At 50.5% G+C, this 12,028-nt stretch overlaps 21 non-coding genes across 21 annotated transcripts; all 21 read left to right on the top strand.

The window, feature by feature from the left end:
• Window positions 1-457: 457 nt before the first annotated feature.
• Trnas-cga (transfer RNA serine (anticodon CGA)) lies at window positions 458-539 on the top strand. The gene has a single exon. It is a non-coding gene; the product is annotated as a tRNA-Ser (tRNA).
• A 748-nt stretch (window positions 540-1,287) lies between these two features.
• Trnas-aga (transfer RNA serine (anticodon AGA)) lies at window positions 1,288-1,369 on the top strand. Its single transcript has one exon. It is a non-coding gene; the product is annotated as a tRNA-Ser (tRNA).
• A 353-nt stretch (window positions 1,370-1,722) lies between these two features.
• Window positions 1,723-1,795, top strand: Trnak-uuu (transfer RNA lysine (anticodon UUU)). The gene has a single exon. It is a non-coding gene; the product is annotated as a tRNA-Lys (tRNA).
• Window positions 1,796-1,933: 138 nt separating this feature from the next.
• Window positions 1,934-2,014, top strand: Trnas-cga (transfer RNA serine (anticodon CGA)). Its single transcript is given in 2 exon segments — window positions 1,934-1,970; window positions 1,980-2,014. It is a non-coding gene; the product is annotated as a tRNA-Ser (tRNA).
• Window positions 2,015-2,758: 744 nt separating this feature from the next.
• Trnas-aga (transfer RNA serine (anticodon AGA)) lies at window positions 2,759-2,840 on the top strand. Its single transcript has one exon. It is a non-coding gene; the product is annotated as a tRNA-Ser (tRNA).
• Window positions 2,841-3,193: 353 nt separating this feature from the next.
• Trnak-uuu (transfer RNA lysine (anticodon UUU)) lies at window positions 3,194-3,266 on the top strand. The gene has a single exon. It is a non-coding gene; the product is annotated as a tRNA-Lys (tRNA).
• Window positions 3,267-3,405: 139 nt separating this feature from the next.
• Window positions 3,406-3,487, top strand: Trnas-cga (transfer RNA serine (anticodon CGA)). Its single transcript has one exon. It is a non-coding gene; the product is annotated as a tRNA-Ser (tRNA).
• A 745-nt stretch (window positions 3,488-4,232) lies between these two features.
• On the top strand, window positions 4,233-4,314 carry Trnas-aga (transfer RNA serine (anticodon AGA)). Its single transcript has one exon. It is a non-coding gene; the product is annotated as a tRNA-Ser (tRNA).
• Window positions 4,315-4,668: 354 nt separating this feature from the next.
• Window positions 4,669-4,741, top strand: Trnak-uuu (transfer RNA lysine (anticodon UUU)). Its single transcript has one exon. It is a non-coding gene; the product is annotated as a tRNA-Lys (tRNA).
• Window positions 4,742-4,879: 138 nt separating this feature from the next.
• Trnas-cga (transfer RNA serine (anticodon CGA)) lies at window positions 4,880-4,961 on the top strand. Its single transcript has one exon. It is a non-coding gene; the product is annotated as a tRNA-Ser (tRNA).
• A 743-nt stretch (window positions 4,962-5,704) lies between these two features.
• Window positions 5,705-5,787, top strand: Trnas-aga (transfer RNA serine (anticodon AGA)). The gene has a single exon. It is a non-coding gene; the product is annotated as a tRNA-Ser (tRNA).
• A 356-nt stretch (window positions 5,788-6,143) lies between these two features.
• Window positions 6,144-6,216, top strand: Trnak-uuu (transfer RNA lysine (anticodon UUU)). Its single transcript has one exon. It is a non-coding gene; the product is annotated as a tRNA-Lys (tRNA).
• A 969-nt stretch (window positions 6,217-7,185) lies between these two features.
• On the top strand, window positions 7,186-7,267 carry Trnas-aga (transfer RNA serine (anticodon AGA)). The gene has a single exon. It is a non-coding gene; the product is annotated as a tRNA-Ser (tRNA).
• Window positions 7,268-7,622: 355 nt separating this feature from the next.
• Trnak-uuu (transfer RNA lysine (anticodon UUU)) lies at window positions 7,623-7,694 on the top strand. The gene has a single exon. It is a non-coding gene; the product is annotated as a tRNA-Lys (tRNA).
• A 965-nt stretch (window positions 7,695-8,659) lies between these two features.
• Trnas-aga (transfer RNA serine (anticodon AGA)) lies at window positions 8,660-8,741 on the top strand. The gene has a single exon. It is a non-coding gene; the product is annotated as a tRNA-Ser (tRNA).
• Window positions 8,742-9,094: 353 nt separating this feature from the next.
• Window positions 9,095-9,167, top strand: Trnak-uuu (transfer RNA lysine (anticodon UUU)). The gene has a single exon. It is a non-coding gene; the product is annotated as a tRNA-Lys (tRNA).
• A 138-nt stretch (window positions 9,168-9,305) lies between these two features.
• On the top strand, window positions 9,306-9,387 carry Trnas-cga (transfer RNA serine (anticodon CGA)). Its single transcript has one exon. It is a non-coding gene; the product is annotated as a tRNA-Ser (tRNA).
• A 744-nt stretch (window positions 9,388-10,131) lies between these two features.
• Trnas-aga (transfer RNA serine (anticodon AGA)) lies at window positions 10,132-10,212 on the top strand. Its single transcript has one exon. It is a non-coding gene; the product is annotated as a tRNA-Ser (tRNA).
• A 354-nt stretch (window positions 10,213-10,566) lies between these two features.
• On the top strand, window positions 10,567-10,639 carry Trnak-uuu (transfer RNA lysine (anticodon UUU)). The gene has a single exon. It is a non-coding gene; the product is annotated as a tRNA-Lys (tRNA).
• A 137-nt stretch (window positions 10,640-10,776) lies between these two features.
• Window positions 10,777-10,858, top strand: Trnas-cga (transfer RNA serine (anticodon CGA)). The gene has a single exon. It is a non-coding gene; the product is annotated as a tRNA-Ser (tRNA).
• A 751-nt stretch (window positions 10,859-11,609) lies between these two features.
• Trnas-aga (transfer RNA serine (anticodon AGA)) lies at window positions 11,610-11,691 on the top strand. Its single transcript has one exon. It is a non-coding gene; the product is annotated as a tRNA-Ser (tRNA).
• Window positions 11,692-12,028: the final 337 nt, after the last annotated feature.

The following is a 12,028-nucleotide window of genomic DNA, read 5'->3' as shown; positions in this document are numbered from 1 at the left end:
GTGAGTGTCGACAAAACACGTAGCTCCTCTGCTGTAACATATGAGACGTACAAACTGCTGCAATTTGACTTCACATCGTGTGTCAGCTTTCATCGATAGTCTGTTACGAGCGTAGCGTAATGAGTTTATAGACAGCAGTCAGACGACGTTTAAATAGTAACAGCTCCACACAACGATTACCCAACAGTAAAGGACATGAGGCAATGTGTGAGTATGCGTAGTGGGAGGGGTGCTCATGTAATGTGAGCCCGGATAGCTCAGTCGGTAGAGCATTAGGCTTTTTAACCTAAGGGTCCAGGGTTCAAGTCCCTGTTCGGGCGGAAATTTTAATACTTTGGTAGCCGCACGTCTAGTAGCGGTGTAAGCACTACGGAAAAGAATGCAGCTACGCCGTTCCTGGCACTGCAGTGCTTTAAACGGTAGCAGTTGCATGTATCGGTAGGGTCTTGCGATACTGGCAGTCGTGGCCGAGTGGTTAAGGCGTCTGACTCGAAATCCCGTTCCCTCTGGGAGCGTAGGTTCGAATCCTACCGGCTGCGTGCGATTTTGCATAAAAACGAGCAGAAATTTTCGCACACATGTGACATGCGTGGGTGAATGCGGATCCAAACCAGTGACACCATTCTCAACAAGACGGAAATTTATGTTTAAGAATACTGTTTCGCGACGGCCGCAGTCTGTTGTGGCTATCGGTTCACCTCGCACGGACGCTAGTACTGCAGAAATCAGTCGCAGGCCCACGAACGCGCCCCCGTCCTTTTGTCGCGCCGTCGCCGTGTTCGTGAGTACGCAGATGTGCTTGAAAGTGTTGGACAGAGCGAGCATTCATTTCTTTTTAAGAATCGCAGTTCCATTCATTCGAGTGCGGCAAAAGCAGTGGTGCAGCGTTTCTTTTCTTAAGATCTCGCAGCTGCTTGCAAGTGTGTCCATCGTTTAAGACGACAGAAAACTAGCGTCAGCAGCGGTGCGTCAGTGGGAAGTCGGTGAAGTCGCCATTGGAGCCATAAGCCAGCAATTACGACACGCGAATCACTGGCACACCATGCAGCATGTACTACAACGCTCGGCCGAGGGACCGGACAGCTCAGTCGGTAGAGCGCTAGACCTTCAACCAAAGGGTCCCCGGTTCAAGCCCCCGTCCAGGCGAAAACTAATACACTGTCTAAACAGCTAACGTGCTGGCAACGAAAGCACTACAGAAACGAGTGAGGGAGGCCATGTCGCGCTCTGCCATCAGATTGCTTGTAAACGAGCAGTTGCACTTGTAGAGTCACGCATCTGCAGCCGGCAGTCGTGGCCGAGTGGTTAAGGCGTCTGACTAGAAATCAGATTCCCTCTGGGAGCGTAGGTTCGAGTCCTACCGACTGCGTTTCTTTTTTGTGTCAAGAGGTGAAGAACATCTCCAACGGAACCGTGAAATGAGCGAATACGTGGGAAACACTGCATTCGAGAAGCTTGTGAATTTTACAATTGTCCAGTGAGTGTCGACAAAACACGTAGCTCCTCTGCTGTAACATATGAGACGTACAAACTGCTGCAATTTGACTTCACATCGTGTGTCAGCTTTCATCGATAGTCTGTTACGAGCGTAGCGTAATGAGTTTATAGACAGCAGTCAGACGACGTTTAAATAGTAACAGCTCCACACAACGATTACCCAACAGTAAAGGACATGAGGCAATGTGTGAGTATGCGTAGTGGGAGGGGTGCTCATGTAATGTGAGCCGGATAGCTCAGTCGGTAGAGCATTAGGCTTTTAACCTAAGGGTCCAGGGTTCAAGTCCCTGTTCGGGCGGAAATTTTAATACTTTGGTAGCCGCACGTCTAGTAGCGGTGTAAGCACTACGGAAAAGAATGCAGCTACGCCGTTTCCTGGCACTGCAGTGCTTTAAACGGTAGCAGTTGCATGTATCGGTAGGGTCTTGCGATACTGGCAGTCGTGGCCGAGTGGTTAAGGCGTCTGACTCGAATCCCGTTCCCTCTGGGAGCGTAGGTTCGAATCCTACCGGCTGCGTGCGATTTTGCATAAAAACGAGCAGAAATTTTCGCACACATGTGACATGCGTGGGTGAATGCGGATCCAAACCAGTGACACCATTCTCAACAAGACGGAAATTTATGTTTAAGAATACTGTTTCGCGACGGCCGCAGTCTGTTGTGGCTATCGGTTCACCTCGCACGGACGCTAGTACTGCAGAAATCAGTCGCAGGCCCACGAACGCGCCCCCGTCCTTTTGTCGCGCCGTCGCCGTGTTCGTGAGTACGCAGATGTGCTTGAAAGTGTTGGACAGAGCGAGCATTCATTTCTTTTTAAGAATCGCAGTTCCATTCATTCGAGTGCGGCAAAAGCAGTGGTGCAGCGTTTCTTTTCTTAAGATCTCGCAGCTGCTTGCAAGTGTGTCCATCGTTTAAGACGACAGAAAACTAGCGTCAGCGTGCGTCAGTGGGAAGTCGGTGAAGTCGCCATTGGAGCCATAAGCCAGCAATTACGACACGCGAATCACTGGCACACCATGCAGCATGTACTACAACGCTCGGCCGAGGGACCGGACAGCTCAGTCGGTAGAGCGCTAGACCTTCAACCAAAGGGTCCCCGGTTCAAGCCCCCGTCCAGGCGAAAACTAATACACTGTCTAAACAGCTAACGTGCTGGCAACGAAAGCACTACAGAAACGAGTGAGGGAGGCCATGTCGCGCTCTGCCATCAGATTGCTTGTAAACGAGCAGTTGCACTTGTAGAGTCACGCATCTGCAGCCGGCAGTCGTGGCCGAGTGGTTAAGGCGTCTGACTAGAAATCAGATTCCCTCTGGGAGCGTAGGTTCGAGTCCTACCGACTGCGTTTCTTTTTTGTGTCAAGAGGTGAAGAACATCTCCAACGGAACCGTGAAATGAGCGAATACGTGGGAAACACTGCATTCGAGAAGCTTGTGAATTTTACAATTGTCCAGTGAGTGTCGACAAAACACGTAGCTCCTCTGCTGTAACATATGAGACGTACAAACTGCTGCAATTTGACTTCACATCGTGTGTCAGCTTTCATCGATAGTCTGTTACGAGCGTAGCGTAATGAGTTTATAGACAGCAGTCAGACGACGTTTAAATAGTAACAGCTCCACACAACGATTACCCAACAGTAAAGGACATGAGGCAATGTGTGAGTATGCGTAGTGGGAGGGTGCTCATGTAATGTGAGCCCGGATAGCTCAGTCGGTAGAGCATTAGGCTTTTAACCTAAGGGTCCAGGGTTCAAGTCCCTGTTCGGGCGGAAATTTTAATACTTTGGTAGCCGCACGTCTAGTAGCGGTGTAAGCACTATCGGAAAAGAATGCAGCTACGCCGTTTCCTGGCACTGCAGTGCTTTAAACGGTAGCAGTTGCATGTATCGGTAGGGTCTTGCGATACTGGCAGTCGTGGCCGAGTGGTTAAGGCGTCTGACTCGAAATCCCGTTCCCTCTGGGAGCGTAGGTTCGAATCCTACCGGCTGCGTGCGATTTTGCATAAAAACGAGCAGAAATTTTCGCACACATGTGACATGCGTGGGTGAATGCGGATCCAAACCAGTGACACCCATTCTCAACAAGACGGAAATTTATGTTTAAGAATACTGTTTCGCGACGGCCGCAGTCTGTTGTGGCTATCGGTTCACCTCGCACGGACGCTAGTACTGCAGAAATCAGTCGCAGGCCCACGAACGCGCCCCCGTCCTTTTGTCGCGCCGTCGCCGTGTTCGTGAGTACGCAGATGTGCTTGAAAGTGTTGGACAGAGCGAGCATTCATTTCTTTTAAGAATCGCAGTTCCATTCATTCGAGTGCGGCAAAAGCAGTGGTGCAGCGTTTCTTTTCTTAAGATCTCGCAGCTGCTTGCAAGTGTGTCCATCGTTTAAGACGACAGAAAACTAGCGTCAGCGGTGCGTCAGTGGGAAGTCGGTGAAGTCGCCATTGGAGCCATAAGCCAGCAATTACGACACGCGAATCACTGGCACACCATGCAGCATGTACTACAACGCTCGGCCGAGGGACCGGACAGCTCAGTCGGTAGAGCGCTAGACCTTCAACCAAAGGGTCCCCGGTTCAAGCCCCCGTCCAGGCGAAAACTAATACACTGTCTAAACAGCTAACGTGCTGGCAACGAAAGCACTACAGAAACGAGTGAGGGAGGCCATGTCGCGCTCTGCCATCAGATTGCTTGTAAACGAGCAGTTGCACTTGTAGAGTCACGCATCTGCAGCCGGCAGTCGTGGCCGAGTGGTTAAGGCGTCTGACTAGAAATCAGATTCCCTCTGGGAGCGTAGGTTCGAGTCCTACCGACTGCGTTTCTTTTTTGTGTCAAGAGGTGAAGAACATCTCCAACGGAACCGTGAAATGAGCGAATACGTGGGAAACACTGCATTCGAGAAGCTTGTGAATTTTACAATTGTCCAGTGAGTGTCGACAAAACACGTAGCTCCTCTGCTGTAACATATGAGACGTACAAACTGCTGCAATTTGACTTCACATCGTGTGTCAGCTTTCATCGATAGTCTGTTACGAGCGTAGCGTAATGAGTTTATAGACAGCAGTCAGACGACGTTTAAATAGTAACAGCTCCACACAACGATTACCCAACAGTAAAGGACATGAGGCAATGTGTGAGTATGCGTAGTGGGAGGGGTGCTCATGTAATGTGAGCCCGGATAGCTCAGTCGGTAGAGCATTAGGCTTTTAACCTAAGGGTCCAGGGTTCAAGTCCCTGTTCGGGCGGAAATTTTAATACTTTGGTAGCCGCACGTCTAGTAGCGGTGTAAGCACTACGGAAAAGAATGCAGCTACGCCGTTTCCTGGCACTGCAGTGCTTTAAACGGTAGCAGTTGCATGTATCGGTAGGGTCTTGCGATACTGGCAGTCGTGGCCGAGTGGTTAAGGCGTCTGACTCGAAATCCCGTTCCCTCTGGGAGCGTAGGTTCGAATCCTACCGGCTGCGTGCGATTTTGCATAAAACGAGCAGAAATTTTCGCACACATGTGACATGCGTGGGTGAATGCGGATCCAAACCAGTGACACCATTCTCAACAAGACGGAAATTTATGTTTAAGAATACTGTTTCGCGACGGCCGCAGTCTGTTGTGGCTATCGGTTCACCTCGCACGGACGCTAGTACTGCAGAAATCAGTCGCAGGCCACGAACGCGCCCCCGTCCTTTTGTCGCGCCGTCGCCGTGTTCGTGAGTACGCAGATGTGCTTGAAAGTGTTGGACAGAGCGAGCATTCATTTCTTTTTAAGAATCGCAGTTCCATTCATTCGAGTGCGGCAAAAGCAGTGGTGCAGCGTTTCTTTTCTTAAGATCTCGCAGCTGCTTGCAAGTGTGTCCATCGTTTAAGACGACAGAAAACTAGCGTCAGCGGTGCGTCAGTGGGAAGTCGGTGAAGTCGCCATTGGAGCCATAAGCCAGCAATTACGACACGCGAATCACTGGCACACCATGCAGCATGTACTACAACGCTCGGCCGAGGGACCGGACAGCTCAGTCGGTAGAGCGCTAGACCTTCAACCAAAGGGTCCCCGGTTCAAGCCCCCGTCCAGGCGAAAACTAATACACTGTCTAAACAGCTAACGTGCTGGCAACGAAAGCACTACAGAAACGAGTGAGGGAGGCCATGTCGCGCTCTGCCATCAGATTGCTTGTAAACGAGCAGTTGCACTTGTAGAGTCACGCATCTGCAGCCGGCAGTCGTGGCCGAGTGGTTAAGGCGTCTGACTAGAAATCAGATTCCCTCTGGGAGCGTAGGTTCGAGTCCTACCGACCTGCGTTTCTTTTTTGTGTCAAGAGGTGAAGAACATCTCCAACGGAACCGTGAAATGAGCGAATACGTGGGAAACACTGCATTCGAGAAGCTTGTGAATTTTACAATTGTCCAGTGAGTGTCGACAAAACACGTAGCTCCTCTGCTTGTAACATATGAGACGTACAAACTGCTGCAATTTGACTTCACATCGTGTGTCAGCTTTCATCGATAGTCTGTTACGAGCGTAGCGTAATGAGTTTATAGACAGCAGTCAGACGACGTTTAAATAGTAACAGCTCCACACAACGATTACCCAACAGTAAAGGACATGAGGCAATGTGTGAGTATGCGTAGTGGGAGGGGTGGCTCATGTAATGTGAGCCCGGATAGCTCAGTCGGTAGAGCATTAGGCTTTTAACCTAAGGGTCCAGGGTTCAAGTCCCTGTTCGGGCGGAAATTTTAATACTTTGGTAGCCGCACGTCTAGTAGCGGTGTAAGCACTACGGAAAAGAATGCAGCTACGCCGTTTCCTGGCACTGCAGTGCTTTAAACGGTAGCAGTTGCATGTATCGGTAGGGTCTTGCGATACTGGCAGTCGTGGCCGAGTGGTTAAGGCGTCTGACTCGAAATCCCGTTCCCTCTGGGAGCGTAGGTTCGAATCCTACGGCCTGCGTGCGATTTTGCATAAAAACGAGCAGAAATTTTCGCACACATGTGACATGCGTGGGTGAATGCGGATCCAAACCAGTGACACCATTCTCAACAAGACGGAAATTTATGTTTAAGAATACTGTTTCGCGACGAGCCGCAGTCTGTTGTGGCTATCGGTTCACCTCAGCACGGACGCTAGTACTGCAGAAATCAGTCGCAGGCCCACGAACGCGCCCCCGTCCTTTTGTCGCGCCGTCGCCAGTGTTCGTGAGTAACGCAGATGTGCTTGAAAGTGTTGGACAGAGCGAGCATTCATTTCTTTTTAAGAATCGCAGTTCCATTCATTCGAGTGCGGCAAAAGCAGTGGTGCAGCGTTTCTTTTCTTAAGATCTCGCAGCTGCTTTGCAAGTGTGTCCATCGTTTAAGACGACAGAAAACTAGCGTCAGCGGTGCGTCAGTGGGAAGTCGGTGAAGTCGCCATTGGAGCCATAAGCCAGCAATTACGACACGCGAATCACTGGCACACCATGCAGCATGTACTACAACGCTCGGCCGAGGGACCGGACAGCTCAGTCGTAGAGCGCTAGACCTTCAACCAAAGGGTCCCCGGTTCAAGCCCCCGTCCAGGCGAAAACTAATACACTGTCTAAACAGCTAACGTGCTGGCAACGAAAGCACTACAGAAACGAGTGAGGGAGGCCATGTCGCGCTCTGCCATCAGATTGCTTGTAAACGAGCAGTTGCACTTGTAGAGTCACGCATCTGCAGCCGGCAGTCGTGGCCGAGTGGTTAAGGCGTCTGACTAGAAATCAGATTCCCTCTGGGAGCGTAGGTTCGAGTCCTACCGACTGCGTTTCTTTTTTGTGTCAAGAGGTGAAGAACATCTCCAACGGAACCGTGAAATGAGCGAATACGTGGGAAAACACTGCATTCGAGAAGCTTGTGAATTTTACAATTGTCCAGTGAGTGTCGACAAAACACGTAGCTCCTCTGCTGTAACATATGAGACGTACAAACTGCTGCAATTTGACTTCACATCGTGTGTCAGCTTTCATCGATAGTCTGTTACGAGCGTAGCGTAATGAGTTTATAGACAGCAGTCAGACGACGTTTAAATAGTAACAGCTCCACACAACGATTACCCAACAGTAAAGGACATGAGGCAATGTGTGAGTATGCGTAGTGGGAGGGGTGCTCATGTAATGTGAGCCCGGATAGCTCAGTCGGTAGAGCATTAGGCTTTTAACCTAAGGGTCCAGGGTTCAAGTCCTGTTCGGGCGGAAATTTTAATACTTTGGTAGCCGCACGTCTAGTAGCGGTGTAAGCACTACGGAAAAGAATGCAGCTACGCCGTTTCCTGGCACTGCAGTGCTTTAAACGGTAGCAGTTGCATGTATCGGTAGGGTCTTGCGATACTGGCAGTCGTGCCGAGTGGTTAAGGCGTCTGACTCGAAATCCCGTTCCCTCTGGGAGCGTAGGTTCGAATCCTACCGGCTGCGTGCGATTTTGCATAAAAACGAGCAGAAATTTTCGCACACATGTGACATGCGTGGGTGAATGCGGATCCAAACCAGTGACACCATTCTCAACAAGACGGAAATTTATGTTTAAGAATACTGTTTCGCGACGGCCGCAGTCTGTTGTGGCTATCGGTTCACCTCGCACGGACGCTAGTACTGCAGAAATCAGTCGCAGGCCCACGAACGCGCCCCCGTCCTTTTGTCGCGCCGTCGCCGTGTTCGTGAGTACGCAGATGTGCTTGAAAGTGTTGGACAGAGCGAGCATTCATTTCTTTTTAAGAATCGCAGTTCCATTCATTCGAGTGCGGCAAAAGCAGTGGTGCAGCGTTTCTTTTCTTAAGATCTCGCAGCTGCTTGCAAGTGTGTCCATCGTTTAAGACGACAGAAAACTAGCGTCAGCGGTGCGTCAGTGGGAAGTCGGTGAAGTCGCCATTGGAGCCATAAGCCAGCAATTACGACACGCGAATCACTGGCACACCATGCAGCATGTACTACAACGCTCGGCCGAGGGACCGGACAGCTCAGTCGGTAGAGCGCTAGACCTTCAACCAAAGGGTCCCCGGTTCAAGCCCCCGTCCAGGCGAAAACTAATACACTGTCTAAACAGCTAACGTGCTGGCAACGAAAGCACTACAGAAACGAGTGAGGGAGGCCATGTCGCGCTCTGCCATCAGATTGCTTGTAAACCGAGCAGTTGCACTTGTAGAGTCACGCATCTGCAGCCGGCAGTCGTGGCCGAGTGGTTAAGGCGTCTGACTAGAAATCAGATTCCCTCTGGGAGCGTAGGTTCGAGTCCTACCGACTGCGTTTCTTTTTTGTGTCAAGAGGTGAAGAACATCTCCAACGGAACCGTGAAATGAGCGAATACGTGGGAAACACTGCATTCGAGAAGCTTGTGAATTTTACAATTGTCCAGTGAGTGTCGACAAACACGTAGCTCCTCTGCTGTAACATATGAGACGTACAAACTGCTGCAATTTGACTTCACATCGTGTGTCAGCTTTCATCGATAGTCTGTTACGAGCGTAGCGTAATGAGTTTATAGACAGCAGTCAGACGACGTTTAAATAGTAACAGCTCCACACAACGATTACCCAACAGTAAAGGACATGAGGCAATGTGTGAGTATGCGTAGTGGGAGGGGTGCTCATGTAATGTGAGCCCGGATAGCTCAGTCGGTAGAGCATTAGGCTTTTAACCTAAGGGTCCAGGGTTCAAGTCCCTGTTCGGGCGGAAATTTTAATACTTTGGTAGCCGCACGTCTAGTAGCGGTGTAAGCACTACGGAAAAGAATGCAGCTACGCCGTTTCCTGGCACTGCAGTGCTTTAAACGGTAGCAGTTGCATGTATCGGTAGGGTCTTGCGATACTGGCAGTCGTGGCCGAGTGGTTAAGGCGTCTGACTCGAAATCCCGTTCCCTCTGGGAGCGTAGGTTCGAATCCTACCGGCTGCGTGCGATTTTGCATAAAAACGAGCAGAAATTTTCGCACACATGTGACATGCGTGGGTGAATGCGGATCCAAACCAGTGACACCATTCTCAACAAGACGGAAATTTATGTTTAAGAATACTGTTTCGCGACGGCCGCAGTCTGTTGTGGCTATCGGTTCACCTCGCACGGACGCTAGTACTGCAGAAATCAGTCGCAGGCCCACGAACGCGCCCCCGTCCTTTTGTCGCGCCGTCGCCGTGTTCGTGAGTACGCAGATGTGCTTGAAAGTGTTGGACAGAGCGAGCATTCATTTCTTTTTAAGAATCGCAGTTCCATTCATTCGAGTGCGGCAAAAGCAGTGGTGCAGCGTTTCTTTTCTTAAGATCTCGCAGCTGCTTGCAAGTGTGTCCATCGTTTAAGACGACAGAAAACTAGCGTCAGCGGTGCGTCAGTGGGAAGTCGGTGAAGTCGCCATTGGAGCCATAAGCCAGCAATTACGACACGCGAATCACTGGCACACCATGCAGCATGTACTACAACGCTCGGCCGAGGGACCGGACAGCTCAGTCGTAGAGCGCTAGACCTTCAACCAAAGGGTCCCCGGTTCAAGCCCCCGTCCAGGCGAAAACTAATACACTGTCTAAACAGCTAACGTGCTGGCAACGAAAGCACTACAGAAACGAGTGAGGGAGGCCATGTCGCGCTCTGCCATCAGATTGCTTGTAAACGAGCAGTTGCACTTGTAGAGTCACGCATCTGCAGCCGGCAGTCGTGGCGAGTGGTTAAGGCGTCTGACTAGAAATCAGATTCCCTCTGGGAGCGTAGGTTCGAGTCCTACCGACTGCGTTTCTTTTTTGTGTCAAGAGGTGAAGAACATCTCCAACGGAACCGTGAAATGAGCGAATACGTGGGAAACACTGCATTCGAGAAGCTTGTGAATTTTACAATTGTCCAGTGAGTGTCGACAAAACACGTAGCTCCTCTGCTGTAACATATGAGACGTACAAACTGCTGCAATTTGACTTCACATCGTGTGTCAGCTTTCATCGATAGTCTGTTACGAGCGTAGCGTAATGAGTTTATAGACAGCAGTCAGACGACGTTTAAATAGTAACAGCTCCACACAACGATTACCCAACAGTAAAGGACATGAGGCAATGTGTGAGTATGCGTAGTGGGAGGGGTGCTCATGTAATGTGAGCCCGGATAGCTCAGTCGGTAGAGCATTAGGCTTTTAACCTAAGGGTCCAGGGTTCAAGTCCCTGTTCGGGCGGAAATTTTAATACTTTGGTAGCCGCACGTCTAGTAGCGGTGTAAGCACTACGGAAAAGAATGCAGCTACGCCGTTTCCTGGCACTGCAGTGCTTTAAACGGTAGCAGTTGCATGTATCGGTAGGGTCTGCGATACTGGCAGTCGTGGCCGAGTGGTTAAGGCGTCTGACTCGAAATCCCGTTCCCTCTGGGAGCGTAGGTTCGAATCCTACCGGCTGCGTGCGAGTTTTGCATAAAAACGAGCAGAAATTTTCGCACACATGTGACATGCGTGGGTGAAGGCGGATCCAAACCAGTGACACCATTCTCAACAAGACGGAAATTTATGTTTAAGAATACTGTTTCGCGACGGCCGCAGTCTGTTGTGGCTATCGGATTCACCTCGCACGGACGCTAGTACTGCAGAAATCAGTCGCAGGCCCACGAACGCGCCCCCGTCCTTTTGTCGCGCCGTCGCCGTGTTCGTGAGTACGCAGATGTGCTTGAAAGTGTTGGACAGAGCGAGCATTCATTTCTTTTTAAGAATCGCAGTTCCATTCATTCGAGTGCGGCAAAAGCAGTGGTGCAGCGTTTCTTTTCTTAAGATCTCGCAGCTGCTTGCAAGTGTGTCCATCGTTTAAGACGACAGAAAACTAGCGTCAGCGGTGCGTCAGTGGGAAGTCGGTGAAGTCGCCATTGGAGCCATAAGCCAGCAATTACGACACGCGAATCACTGGCACCAGCCATGCAGCATGTACTACATACGCTCGGCCGAGGGACCGGACAGCTCGAGTCGGTAGAGCGCTAGACCTTCAACCAAAGGGTCCCCGGTTCAAGCCCCCGTCCAGGCGAAAACTAATACACTGTCTAAACAGCTAACGTGCTGGCAACGAAAGCACTACAGAAACGAGTGAGGGAGGCCATGTCGCGCTCTGCCATCAGATTGCTTGTAAACGAGCAGTTGCACTTGTAGAGTCACGCATCTGCAGCCGGCAGTCGTGGCCGAGTGGTTAAGGCGTCTGACTAGAAATCAGATTCCCTCTGGGAGGGTAGGTTCGAGTCCTACCGACTGCCGTTTTCTTTTTTGTGTCAAGAGGTGAAGAACATCTCCAACGGAACCGTGAAATGAGCGAATACGTGGGAAACACTGCATTCGAGAAGCTTGTGAATTTTACAATTGTCCAGTGAGTGTCGACAAAAACACGTAGCTCCTCTGCTGTAACATATGAGACGTACAAACTGCTGCAATTTGACTTCACATCGTGTGTCAGACTTTCATCGATAGTCTGTTACGAGCGTAGCGGTAATGAGTTTATAGACAGCAGTCAGACGACGTTTAAATAGTAACAGCTCCACACAACGATTACCCAACAGTAAAGGACATGAGGCAATGTGTGAGTATGCGTAGTGG

Source organism: Schistocerca cancellata, unplaced genomic scaffold, assembly GCF_023864275.1.
Source record: "Schistocerca cancellata isolate TAMUIC-IGC-003103 unplaced genomic scaffold, iqSchCanc2.1 HiC_scaffold_308, whole genome shotgun sequence".
NCBI classification, from domain to species: domain Eukaryota; kingdom Metazoa; phylum Arthropoda; class Insecta; order Orthoptera; family Acrididae; genus Schistocerca; species Schistocerca cancellata.
Note: the sequence above shows the minus strand (reverse complement) of the source record. Positions and strands in the feature narration are given on the sequence as shown.